We start from the raw sequence: 13,970 nt of genomic DNA, 5'->3' as shown, positions 1-13,970 counted from the left end.
TCTCCCTTAATTTTGTCTGAATATGAAAAGATAAGTTTTATATTAATTTTTGTTCTCTGATTTATTGCTCCTGAAAATTTTATGTTTTATAATGATATCTAAGGATCCAAGCAAAGGGTTTTATTGCAAATATTTGTAAAAATAAAAATGAAGGATCACTATCAGCAAATGTTTTGTTGTTATAGTATACTGTCCTTATTTAGACAAGAAAAACTTAAGCCATTTTGTCCAGATTTTCAAATGTGTTGGTATAAAGCTAGCATAGTATTCTTTTGTAATTAAAAAAAATTCTCTCTGTTTTATAGCTAGTCCCATCTCTATCATTTTTGCCAAATATTGCTTATTTTACTGGTCTTTCTAAAGGACAACGTTTTGGTTTTATTTGTCAAGTTTACTGCTTTTCTCCTCTATTTTTGACTTTTCTCTTGATTAATTTTGTCCTTCCATTCTTTTGGATTTACCTTGTTCTTGTTCTATGTCTACTGTCCATTTCCTGTAGCTTCAAGAGCCATTTTCAACAACTCAACGAGCTCTGCTGGCTGTGTCATGGCCACTTCATCATATGCCATTAAAACTTAATCTCATACACTGGGTGAAGACTCAGCAGTCTTATTTTGCTTTCAAAATTGTTCTATGGCCTTGGATCCTTCTTCTTCTCCTAAATTACCACTATCATCAGGGAAAATTCTACTGGGCCTCATGCTGCTTATAAGGCTTGCCTTTCCTGCAGTTTCATAATAAAAGAAAAAGCATTTCCACCCTTTTTTTTTGATGTTGATCAAAAATTTAGCACTTCTTTGCACTGTATTCAAATCCTGAAATATAAGCAAGCCTTCATGCATACGGGCTCACTGAAATGTCATAATTTTAAACTATGTATGACCTTAAACAATGTCCTTTCCAAATACTCCATGCTCCCCCTTTCTTCCTAGGTGTTCAGACTTTTTCATTCCTACAACATCTTTTACACATGGTCAATTTGTGTCATAAGCTCTTCCTCCTTCCCACTTCTGAATATATATCCAAAGGAAACATCATCATTATTTGAAGAGATATCTGTACTCCCATGTTCATTGTAGCATTATTCACAAGAGCCAAGGTATGGAAACAATCTAAGTGTCCATAGTAGATTATTGGATAAGGGAAATATGGTATATATATGCCATGGAATATTATTCAACCTTAAAAAAGAAGAAAATCCTGTCATTTAAGACAACATGGATAAAACTGGAGGACACCATGCTAAGTGAAATAAGACAAAGACAAATAGTACATGATGTCACTTATATGTGGACTCTAACAAAATAACGAAATAAATCAACTCTTCTTCCCTGGACATTTTCCTCAGCAGAAGCTAGCAGCCTCTACTATGAGTCTCATCTTTTTTTTATTGTTTGTACCAGATCACAACCCCAGGGAACCTATGTATTTACGGATGTATATCTAGATTATAGTGTACCGTTGTTCGTTTTCTTTGCAATTCATTCCTTCCACTTCTGGCATCAGAGCCTCATTTTTCCTTTGGAGAAGTCCTTGTGATTCAGGTAGGTGGTGTGTCTCCTCCCAAGGCTGTGTGACTTGGGCCTGGCTAGACACAGTGTTTTACATATACTCCATATGTCTTATGTACTTATTTCTCTGTTTTCCATGCTTTTCCCTCGAAATTTTAGTGTAGTTATTTTTTAATTGACATTTGTAATACTTTCTTTTGTTTGACTAAGGTACTGTTAAACTGATCTTCTGAGTGCTTAATTTCAGCTTTTTAAATTCTAGAACCTTTGGTTGCATTTCACAGATAATTTTTGCTTAAATTGTATATGTTGTCCTTTTTGAATACATTAATCATAATTTTAAATAATAGTTTCATTGAGATATAATTTACTTTCCATATTATTTAAAGTGTACAATTTAATGTATTATGCATCTACCACCAAAATCAATCGTAAAACTTTCATCCACCCCCCCAAAGAAAAAGAATCTATTATAAGTCACTCACTCCCCCACTTCCCCAAACCCTAGGCAGCCACTAATATACTTTGTCTCTACAGATTTGCCTAGTCTGGACATTGCATACAAATGGAATCATACAATTACTTAGCATGTTTTCAAGGTTCATCCATGTTGTAGCATGTATCAGTACTTGATTTCTTTTTATGGCTGAATAATATTCCATGGTGTGGATATTACTGTGTTTCATTTATCCATTCACAGTAAATGGCCATTTGGGTTAGTTCCACTTTGGGGCTCTTAAGAATAATGCTGCTGTGCTTGGATTTATGTGCAAGTTTTGTATGCAGGTCTAGATTTGTTCTTTAAATTTATAGACTATTTTGGAGCAGTTTCTGGTTTACAGAAAAATTAAGCAGAAAGGAGAGTGTTCTCATACCTCCTTACCTCTCTACCCAGTTTCCCCATTACTAACATCTTAAATTAGTGTAATATATTTGTTATAGTTAATGAACCAATATTGATACATTATTACTAACTAATGTCCATGCTTTACTTTAGACTTCACTCTTTGTTTTGTATATTATATGATTTTTGACAAATGTGCAATAACCTGTATCCACCATTACAGAACCATACACAGGAATTTCTCTGCCATTAAAATTCCAGGCTTCACCCATCCTTTCCTCCCTCCCCACAACCTCTGGCAACCACTGATCTTTTGATTGTCTCCCCACTTTGCCTTTTCCTAAATTTCAAATAGCTGCAATCATAGAATATGCATGTAGCCTTTGCAGATTGGCTTTTTTTCACTTAGCAATATGCATTTAAGCTTCTTCCATGTCTTTTCATGGTTTTATAGCCTTTTCTTTTTATTGCTGAATGCTATTCCTTTGTACGGATATACCATAGTTTGTTTATCCATTCACCTATTGAAAAACATCTTGGTTGATTTCAAGTTTTGGCAATTATGCAAGAAACTGTTATAAACATCTATGTGCGGGTTTTTATGCGGACATAACTTTTCAGTTCCTATGGGTAAATACCAAAGAGCATGATTACTAGATCACTGTATGGTAAAAGTACGTTTAGTTTTGTAAGAAAGTGCCAAGTATCCTGCTAGCTACAAATGAGAATTCCAATTGTTCTGCATCATCACCAACTTCGGTATTTCAGTTTTGGGATTTTAGCCATTTGAATAGGTGTGTAGTGGTATCTCATTATTGTTCTAATTTAAAACTCTGATGACATGGAATGTGTAGCATCTTTTCATACGCTTATTTGCCATGTGTATATTTTCTTTGTTTAATCATAGTTGTTTTTTTTTTAACCAAGGCCTGCTAACTCTTGTACTCCTTTGTCTATTTATATTGTCTCTTTTCTTTCTTTCTTTCTTTTTTTTTTTTTTTTTTGAGCTTTTGATCATTTCATCTTTTTCCTGGTATGTCAAATTATTTTTTATATTAAAATTGGGTTCAACTTATTTTAGGAAACTATAAAGATACCTCCACATTCTGCATGTTGTTATCTTTCTCTTGAAAAGATTTACTTTTGCCCATGGCAGACAGTTACTCTAGGGACTGGTAACCTTAGTCCATTCTCAGTTTGAGCTCTTTCAAAGCTGTTTTTAAGTCTGTGTGAAGGTTGGTCTACTTCTGTCTTGTCCTTCCTCTACGGGTGTTGCCCTTTGGGATTACCATGTGAACGTTTGGATTCTCCCTATTCCCAACTACCCTTGTATTTGTTAGGCTTTAAATGTAATGGTTCCTGCAGCCCTGTGAGACTAAAGATACACTTAGCTTGTCATTCCGTTAGTTGTTGCCTTTAGCTTTAGCTCTTGCCATTTGGCTTCTGTGGTTAGAGTCTTTTGATCTCCTTGGCTTTTCAGCTCCTAGGCTGTGTGAATTGAATCAGCAAATGCCCCCAAGGAGAAAAGCTGCACCAAATGTCTAGCTTGCATTTGTGTTTCCCTTCTCTCCAGAACTTGGCCCACATGTCTTGGTGTCTCTCTAACATTCTGATGCCAGCGAACAGGTGTTTTCTTACTTTATCCAGGTTTTCTAAAATTTCTTTAGACTTCAACTGATCTTATGTTATTACTGAACTATCATCTCAATTACCCCTAGGAACAAAATTTACAATTTTATGTTTTATTTTTTTATTTTCTATATTACCTCAGTTTCTGTAGAGACCTTTTACCTGATTGTTCAGTCTAGTTCTTGTGTTACCAGTAAGACGGAGATAAGGTGGAGGCTAAGAATATTGGCAGGAAATCACTGATGAATGGTATGTCTCATCCTTTTTGTTTTTCCTCTCCTTATTTACTTTGGCAGCCTACATTTGCCTTTCTTCATTTGACCCAGTTGCCCAAATAAGGAACCCACTCTGGCAAAGACCTGACTTTACTCTCATAAATGTCTGCATGTTAAGATTAGCTAGATGATGAACACCATGCAAAGTTCTTTGTGTGAGACTTTTGTAGACTTTTGTTAGCCCTTTAGTTTGCCTCTTGCCAACACTGCTCAGATTGTTGAGGTTTTCTAAGTTTCTGTAGGTCAAACCTCTCTACCTGCATACCAGATGAGCCCTTCTCTCTTTCCTGAGCTCATTTGTGGGAGGTTAGCCCTCGGTTTTTCTTTTTCCCCATCCAATCATAATTGTTCATGAATTCCAAAAAGCCCTCAAAGTACCTGTCGTCCCTTTCTCTCTTCTCTTTTTTATCAACACTGTTAAGTATTAACCATATATTTGCATACCTCTTTCTCACTTACAATGGAATATTGGAAGGCTCGATCATTAAGTGTGAGCCCCACCAAACTAGGACTCATACAACACTCTGCTCCAGGCCTAAACTTGTGATATCCACTGGTCTTCTTTATAATATCTTATATGTATCTAAATTTGTAATGATTTAGTTAATTCCTGAGTTATGTGACAATAAGGAATCAGTCAAATTAGCACGACAGAAGTGCAGCTTAGCTCTAGGGACCAGAATCAAGGACCACAAAAACCTGTTAACCAATAAGTTCCACTTGTACTTTATGTTTAACAGTGCTGAGGGTGAATGGGAAGTGAGGGAAAAGGAGTTTACCTCCATATCACAGAAACTTGCACTAAAATGAAGAGGAAAATGACCGAGTTCCTGGTTCAAGTCACTATAATCAGCTTAAATAAACAATAACAGCACATAAGAAAAGCAAACACTATATGATAGGAACAATGGATAATTGATTACCAGATCAGGGAGGACAGATTACACTTGCTATGGGATTTCATTAAAGAAGTATTCCAAAAAGCACTGGCTGCTTCTGAGAAGACTTCTTAGAAAAGGTAGCATTTAAATTGAGTCTTGAACAAGTATATAGGAAGAAGAGCAGAGGATAGGGAACAAGCCTTCCGGGCAGGGAACAGGCACAGTGTCAGGAACGGCACAGAGGGCTTACGGAATAGGGAACAAAACTGGCTGAACACAAGAGTGCTACGTGTTGGGGAATATGGGGGAAAGGCTGGCTGAGGTGGGTTAAACAAAACATAATTAGATGGAAGAGAAAGTAGGTGGAAAGACACATGGAAGAATGTGGAAAGCCTCTGAAGATGGAGGTCAGCATAATAATATTAAAAAATCAGTGGTTCTTTGACACTATATGAATGTCTAGGTTTAAAAAATCAGGGAAACACAATAAAAGAATAAACTACTGATATAATGATATGTGCCCAAATGCCAGATACCAGAGAATACACACTGTGTGTTTCCATGTATGTCATATATGGTGATAGAGGTCAGTTTAGGTGTTGCCCTGGGGGAGTATGGAACAGAAAGAAGTAACAGAGAACATTGTAGGGTGTTAGAAATATTTTATAATATCTTGACCTGGTGTTGGATACATGGGTGCATAGAGATGTAAAAATTCAGTTATTAGCAATGCAATTGGTGTTTATTGTTTGTATGCATACATTAAAAAAAAAACTCCAGTACATTAATTAGGCTGTCAGTTGTATGAAGTAAATTTTGGTCAAGGAATAGCCAAGGTAGTAATGCAGTAATAAGTTATAAATGTGCTCACTGTGCTCTAGAATGTCACGATTGGAATTCAAGAAATATGTGTAAGAAAAAAGACAAATATTCAATATTGATGGTTGAATGAGCTGAATAAATTAGATGACTCGCCTTTCAATTTAAGAAGTTTGCCAGTGTTTGGATACCTTTGAACAAAGAAAAAATAGAAATAAAATTTTTATTAAGCATATGCTATGTATCAATTCCTGACTTATATTTTGACACATATAAACATGGGAAATATTGCACCTTGTAACTGAGACAATGAAGATGAGCGAGGTACCTGGTTTTGACACTAGAGGCTGAGAAAACAATCAGCTCATAATCGTAAGGAGTTTGAAGTCAGAGGAAAAGAATCAAGAGGAAATAGTGGTAAGTGCCAGGAGCTCCTGGAAACTACATAAGAGATGAAGACCCCAGAATTGTTGAGCTTTCTAAGAGGCCCAATGACTCAAGTAAAAACAGAAGGCTTAAAACTGAAACCTGGGGATATATGTATACATATAGCTGATTCATTTTGTTATACAGCAGAAACTAACACAACATTGTAAAGCAATTATACTCCAATAAAGATGTAAAAAAGAAAAACAAAAACTGAACCCTGCAAAGTAACAATTGTTAGGACAAACAGTAAAGAATTATAAGAAAAATAATCACATGCCTGTCCCAACACAGAAATATCCTAAGCTCCATCTCAGCATTTCTCCGATTGGCCTTTCACAAAATACAGTCCCATCAGCTGAATATAGGTTTGTCAAGTAAATGTGAGTAAGACTGAATTAAAAAAATTAAACCAATTCCTTCCTCCAAAACTTTTCAGAATATATAATGTAACAAAGTGAAACTTGAATTTCATGTCGGGATGTAGAGTACGGCTCTTCCCAAATGTTTTTGTCTTGTAACTACATTAACATCATCTAAAACCAGTGTTCCTCAGGACAGAGATTGTGAAACACTGCTCTCATCATGTAAGATAACAAGTCTTTCTCAAAATCCATTCTTCTGCCCTTTCTCATGTTGTCCCCGCCACCTGGAAGGTCCTCCTAAGCTCCACCTGCCAAAACCCTACCCATCTTTTAGGATCCAAGAGATAAGGCTTACATTACTAAAAGGCAGAGAAAGAAATTCCTTCCTAGAGATCTACATCTCCTTCCTAGGGAAAAGAAAAATTGTAAAGTATACCACAGTAACCTTAAATCTATGAATGTAACTGTGCTGTGTTACTCTGAGTTCTGTAAAAGTCAATGTGCTACAATATATATGGATATGAATCTTTGATCTCTTACAAGTAGAACTTGCTGATAACTTTCATCATGAGCAAGGTTAATGATTAAGGGAGCCATCGTGTGTGGCTCAGCCCTTATACCCAGGGAATATTAAAATTGGAAAGGTCCCTAGATATTAGCAAATCTATCTACCTCATATTCTAAGTAAGGAAACTGAGAACTTCATAGATTGGATATTTATACTAACAAAGAATAAGGAATAAGATATTGGCAGATCTATCTTTTAGATTAAGAATTTTGAGATTTTTGTAGAATACTAGGACATTATGTCCACTGATATTGAGACAATGTGTTTTTTAGTCATCACTTTCTATTGCAGTGACCAAGCGAGGTGGTAGTCAGTAGTTGTACAAGGGGAAAAAGAAAACTTTAGAAACTCCCAATTTATGTACACAAGGAAATCCATCATTCATGTTATTTAAGCTAACTGGATGCAGTTTATCAGCTACATTGAGGAATGGTGAAGTGAAGTGTCTATACAATTAACATGTTAGTTTGTGTCATGAGCTCCCTGTTCTTCAAGTGAGTTAATGGTTAGCACTCAACTAGGCATTTAGAGTCCATTATAAAACTGGACTAAATGTTTATCTGTGGCATTTTTATTCTTCTTTGGTGCCCTTAGGCAGAATTAGCTCTCTTATGTTTTGATAAATTCAAGTATTAAACAGGGCTAAGGTTTCACAAGTTCTTTGGCCTAGACATGCGGGTAAGGAGGACCAATGAGCTGGAGTACTTCTAGATTTAAGAATGGTCAGATTGAGGAAGAAGAGTCTTATGCCAGAGGTGAAAGAAGACTGATTATAATTACCTATTTTTAAAAATTCCAACCCTTTTCAATGTTCTAAAATGATCATGAAGTACATGGGTATGCTAGGAAGTAAGGGAGTCAACCAAGAATATTCTGTAAGAGTTTGTGGATGGCAATAAAGTGTCAAGGAAGATAGAGAACATACTAGAAAAGGTTTCCGTTGGCCATAATAATGAAGTCAGAAGGAGAAGAAGAATGACAGATGCAATGGGAAAGAGAAAGCAAGAATAGAGAAGTAAAAGGGAAAGTAGAAAAATGAGACAAATTTGGAGAAGGAAATGAGGGAGAAAACTGGGTGAAAGAAAGAGGGAAGCACTGATGGTAGACCAGATGACACTCAAAAATTAACACGATGCACATTTAAGATGTGCCAACAATGGCCATGGTCATTACCCTCAAATAATTGACAGTATGTGTTTCAAAGACATTTATAAATAGAAAATGCCATTAAACTAAGTGCCAGTGTAAAAGTATTCATGGAATTGTATGGGAGAATAAAACGTCCCCTGTCAAAGAACCAAGGGCAAATCTTGAAGCACCCAGTAAAAGCCAATTCAAACAAAAAAGCTTTTCCACTTAAACTTGAAAAAGTTACGTTCCCAAGAGACCCCCTACATCAAACACCGAAGCTCATTTGGCAGCAAAAACAATAACATTCACCGAACACAAGAAATCTAAAACAATAGTTGTTTTACCAAAAAAAAAAAAAGCAGCTAATTAATGTCTTTCCTGTTTGAAAGAAGGGGGTGGGAAGTGGCAGAAGACCTGATAGGACAGATAAAAAGAAAAGGAAAAGGAAAATAAAAGTTTCCAGTTTCACAATCAAGCTGTCTTCTGCATCCGTTTCATCTCAAGACCACCAAGCCAATGTGGAGGCTTTTTCCTCCTTTCCTTTTCTTTTCATGAGACTGATCACAATCAGCACTGCAGTGTCCATGGAATTAAGGAATGCTGTTGCCTACATGTGTGAATGAGCTGTGAGTAAAGTAGTGAAGTAGAGGAGACCTAAATGGAAAAGTCCTCGTGAATGTCCATGTGGCTGAGCAGGAAGGTAACCTGTCATAGATGTGCTAAAGAAGAAGAGTTGGGTTTTATTTTATTTACTTTTCCCTGGACTGTGTTGAATGACTATCATCTACAAGTTCAGGCTACTTTCTGCTGAGGATTAATGCACTGGGAGAGCTGCGAGAAAACTGAATAATAGAGCTGTCTTTTTCTTGCCCAGTTCACCTTACTTTCCCAAACTCAAAGTCTTTCCCTAACTCTTTCTACTTTTTATTGTAGTAAAATGAACATAACACAAAATTCACCATTTGATCATTTTACAACTCACTGCACCATTCAGTGGAATTTAGTACTGTCACAATGTTGTGCAACTATCACCACTGCCTAGTTGCAAAACATTTTCATCACGCCAAAAGGAAACCTAAACCCATTTTAAGCAGGCATTCCCTCTTTCCCTCATTCCCTCTTTCCCACTAATATATAATATTTTCTGTTTCTATGGATTTGCCACTGCTGGACATTTCGTAGAAATGGAACCATACAATATGAGGCCTTTCGTGTCTGAGTTCTTTCACTTAGTTGCATGCATGATGTAGCATGTATCAGAAATCCATTCACTTTTATGGCTGAATTCCCTGAGCCTGTTTTCTTCATACTGTTTGAATACAAACTTAAAAATATGTTGAGAGTGAAGCTCTGTTTTAACGGCACATCTATTAGGCCAATACTTTTTTTTATTTTTTATTTTTTATTTTTGCTTTATAACAAATTTAATCAGTTATACATATACATATGTTCCCATATCCCCTCCCTTTTGCCTCTCCCTCCCACCCTCCCTATCCCACCCCTCCAGGCGGTCACAAAGCACCGAGCTGATCTCCCTGTGCTATGCGGCTGCTTCCCACTAGCTATCTACCTTACGTTTGGTAGTGTATATATGTCCATGCCGCTCTTTCACTTTGTCACAGCTTACCCTTCCCCCTCCCCATATCCTCAAGTCCATTCTCAAGTAGGTCTGTGTCTTTATTCCTGTCTTACCCCTATGTTCTTCATGACATTTTTTTTTCTTAAATTCCATATATATGTGTCAGCATACAGTATTTGTCTTTCTCTTTCTGACTTACTTCACTCTGTATGACAGACTCTAGGTCCATCCACCTCATTACAAATAGTTCAATTTCATTTCTTTTTATGGCTGAGTAATATTCCATTGTATATATGTGCCACATCATCTTTACCCATTCATCCGATGATGGACACATAGCTTGTTTCCATCTCTGGGCTATTGTAAATAGGGCTGCTATGAACATTTTGGTACATGTCTCTTTTTGAATTATGGTTTTCTCAGGGTATATGCCCAGTAGTGGGATTGCTGGGTCATATGGTAGTTCTATTTGTAGTTGTTTAAGGAACCTCCATACCGTTCTGCATAGTGGCTGTACCAATTCACATTCCCACCAGCAGTGCAAGAGTGTTCCCTTTTTTCCACACCCTCTCCAGCATTTATTGTTTCTAGATTTTTTGATGATGGCCATTCTGACTGGTGTGAGATGATATCTCATTGTAGTTTTGATTTGCATTTCTCTAATGAATAAAGATGTTGAGCATCCTTTCATGTGTTTGTTGGCAGTCTGTATATCTTCTGTGGAGAAATGTCTATTTAGGTCTTCTGCCCATTTTTGGATTGGGCTGTTTGTTTTTTTGTTATTGAGCTGCATGAGCTGCTTATAAATTTTGGAGATTAATCCTTTGTCAGTTGCTTCATTTGCAAATATTTTCTCCCATTCTGAGGGTTGTCTTTTGGTCTTGTTTATGGTTTCCTTTGTTGTGCAAAAGCTTTTAAGTTTCATTAGGTCCCATATGTTCATTTTTGTCTTTATTTCCATTTCTCTAGGAGGTGGGTCAAACAGGATCTTGCTGTGATTTATGTCATAGAGTGTTCTGCCTATGTTTTCCTCTAAGAGTTTGATAGTGTCTGGCCTTACATTTAGGTCTTTAATCCATTTTGAGCTTACTTTTGTGTATGGTGTTAGGGAGTGATCTAATCTCATACTTTTACATGTCCCTGTCCAGTTTTACCAGCACCAATTATTGAAGAGACTGTCCTTTCTCTACTGTACATTCCTGCCTGCTTTATCAAAGATAGGGTGACCATATGTCCGTGGGTTTATCTCTGGGCTTTCTATCCTGTTCCATTGATCTATCTTTCTGTTTTTGTGCCAGTACCATACTCTCTTGATTACTGTAGCTTTGTAGTATAGTCTGAAGTCAGGGAGCCTGATTCCTCCAGCTCCATTTTTCATTCTCAAGATTGCTTTGGCTATTCGGGGTCTTTTGTGTTTCCATACAAATTGTGACATTTTTTGTTCTAGTTCTGTGAAAAATGCCAGTGGTAGTTTGATAGGGATTGCATTGAATCTGGAGATTGCTTTGGGTAGTAGAGTCATTTTCACAATGTTGATTCTTCCAATCCAAGAACATGGTACATCTCTCCATCTATTTGTATCATCTTTAATTTCTTTCATCAGTGTCTTATAATTTTCTGTATACAGCTCTTTTGTCTCCTTAGGTAGGTTTATTCCCAGATATTTTATTCTTTTTGTTGCAATGGTAAATGGGAGTGTTTCCTTGATTTCACTTTCAGATTTTTCATCATTAGTATATAGGAATGCCAGAGATTTCTGTGCATTAATTTTGTATCCTGCAACTTTACCAAATTCATTGATTAGCTCTAGTAGTTTTCTGGTAGCATCTTTAGGATTCTCTATGTATAGTATCATGTCATCTGCAAACAGTGACAGCTTTACTTCTTCTTTTCCAATTTGGATTCCTTTTATTTCCTTTTCTTCTCTGATTGCTGTGGCTAAAACTTCCAAAACTATGTTGAATAAGAGTTGTGAGAGTGGGCAACCTTGTCTTTTTCCTGATCTTAGTGGAAATGGTTTCAGTTTTTCACCATTGAGGATGATGCTGGCTGTGGGTTTGTCATATATGGCCTTTATTATGTTGAGGAAAGTTCCCTCTATGCCTACTTTCTGCAGGGTTTTTATCATAAATGGGTGTTGAATTTTGTCGAAAGTTTTCTCTGCATCTATTGAGATGATCATATGGTTTTTCTCCTTCAATTTGTTAATATGGTGTATCACGTTGATTGATTTGCATATATTGAAGAATCCTTGCATTCCTGGAATAAACCCCACTTGATCATGGTGTATGATCCTTTTAATGTGCTGTTGGATTCTGTTTGCTAGTATTTTGTTGAGGATTTTTGCATCTATGTTCATCAGTGATATTGGCCTGTCGTTTTCTTTCTTTGTGACATCCTTGTCTGGTTTTGGTATCAAGGTGATGGTGGCCTTGTAGAATGAGTTTGGGAGTGTTCCTCCCTCTGCTATATTTTGGAAGAGTTTGAGAAGGATGGGTGTTAGCTCTTCTCTAAATGCTTGATAGAATTCGCCTGTGAAGCCATCTGGTACTGGGCTTTTGTTTGTTGGAAGATTTTTTATCACAGTTTCAATTTCAGTGCTTGGGATTGTTCTGTTCATATTTTCTATTTCTTCCTGATTCAGTCTTGGCAGGTTGTGCATTTCTAAGAATTTGTCCATTTCTTCCAGGTTGTCCATTTTATTGGCATAGAGTTGCTTATAGTAATCTCTCATGATCTTTTGTATTTCTCCTGTGTCAGTTGTTACTTCTCCTTTTTCACTTCTAATTCTATTGATTTGAGTCTTCTCCCTTTTTTTCTTGATGAGTCTGGCTAATGGTTTATCAATTTTGTTGATCTTCTCAAAGAACCAGCTTTTAGTTTTATTGATCTTTGCTATCATTTCCTTCATTTCCTTTTCATTTATTTCTGATCTGATTTTTATGATTTCTTTCCTTCTGCTAACTTTGGGATGTTTTTGTTCTTCTTTCTCTAATTGCTTTAGGTGCAAGGTTAGGTTGTTTATTCGAGATGTTTCCTGTTTCTTAAGGTGGGATTGTATTGCTATAAACTTCCCTCTTAGAACTGCTTTTGATGCATCCCATAGGTTTTGGGTCGTCGTGTCTCCATTGTCATTTGTTTCTAGGTATTTTTAATTTCCTCTTTGATTTCTTCAGTGATCACTTCGTTATTAAGTAGTGTATTGTTTAGCCTCCATGTGTTTGTATTTTTTACAGCTCTTTTCCTGTAATTGATATCTAGTCTCATAGCATTGTGGTCGGAAAAGATACTTGATACAATTTCAATTTTCTTAAATTTACCAAGGCTTGATTTGTGACCCAAGATATGATCTATCCTCGAGAATGTTCCATGAGCACGTGAGAAAAATGTGTATTCTGTTGTTTTTGGATGCAATGCCCTATAAATATCAATTAAGTCCATCTTGTTTAATGTATCATTTAAAGCTTGTGTTTCCTTATTTATTTTCATTTTGGATGATCTGTCCATTGGTGAAAGTGGGGTGTTAAAGTCCCCTACTAGGATTGTGTTACTGTCGATTTCTCCTTTTATGGCTGTTAGTATTTGCCTCGTGTATTGAGGTGCTCCTATGTTTGGTGCATAAATATTTACAATTGTTATATCTTCTTCTTGGATCAACCCCTTGATCATTATGTAGTGTCCTTCTTTGTCTCTTCTAGTAGTCTTTATTTTAAAGTCTATTTGTCTGATATGAGAATTGCTACTCCAGCTTTCTTTTGGTTTCCATTTGCATGGAATATCTTTTTCCATCTCCTTACTTTCAGTCTGTATGTGTCTCTAGGTCTGAAGTGGGTCTCTTGTAGACAGCATATAGATGGGTCTTGTTTTTGTATCCATTCAGCCAATCTGTGTCTTTTGGTGGGAGCATTTAGTCCATTTACATTTAAGGTAATTAATGATATG

Source organism: Hyperoodon ampullatus (assembly GCF_949752795.1).
Source record: "Hyperoodon ampullatus genome assembly, chromosome: 7".
Taxonomy (NCBI): domain Eukaryota; kingdom Metazoa; phylum Chordata; class Mammalia; order Artiodactyla; family Ziphiidae; genus Hyperoodon; species Hyperoodon ampullatus.
The sequence above is the reverse complement of the archived record's forward strand: the minus strand, read 5'-3'. Positions refer to the sequence as shown.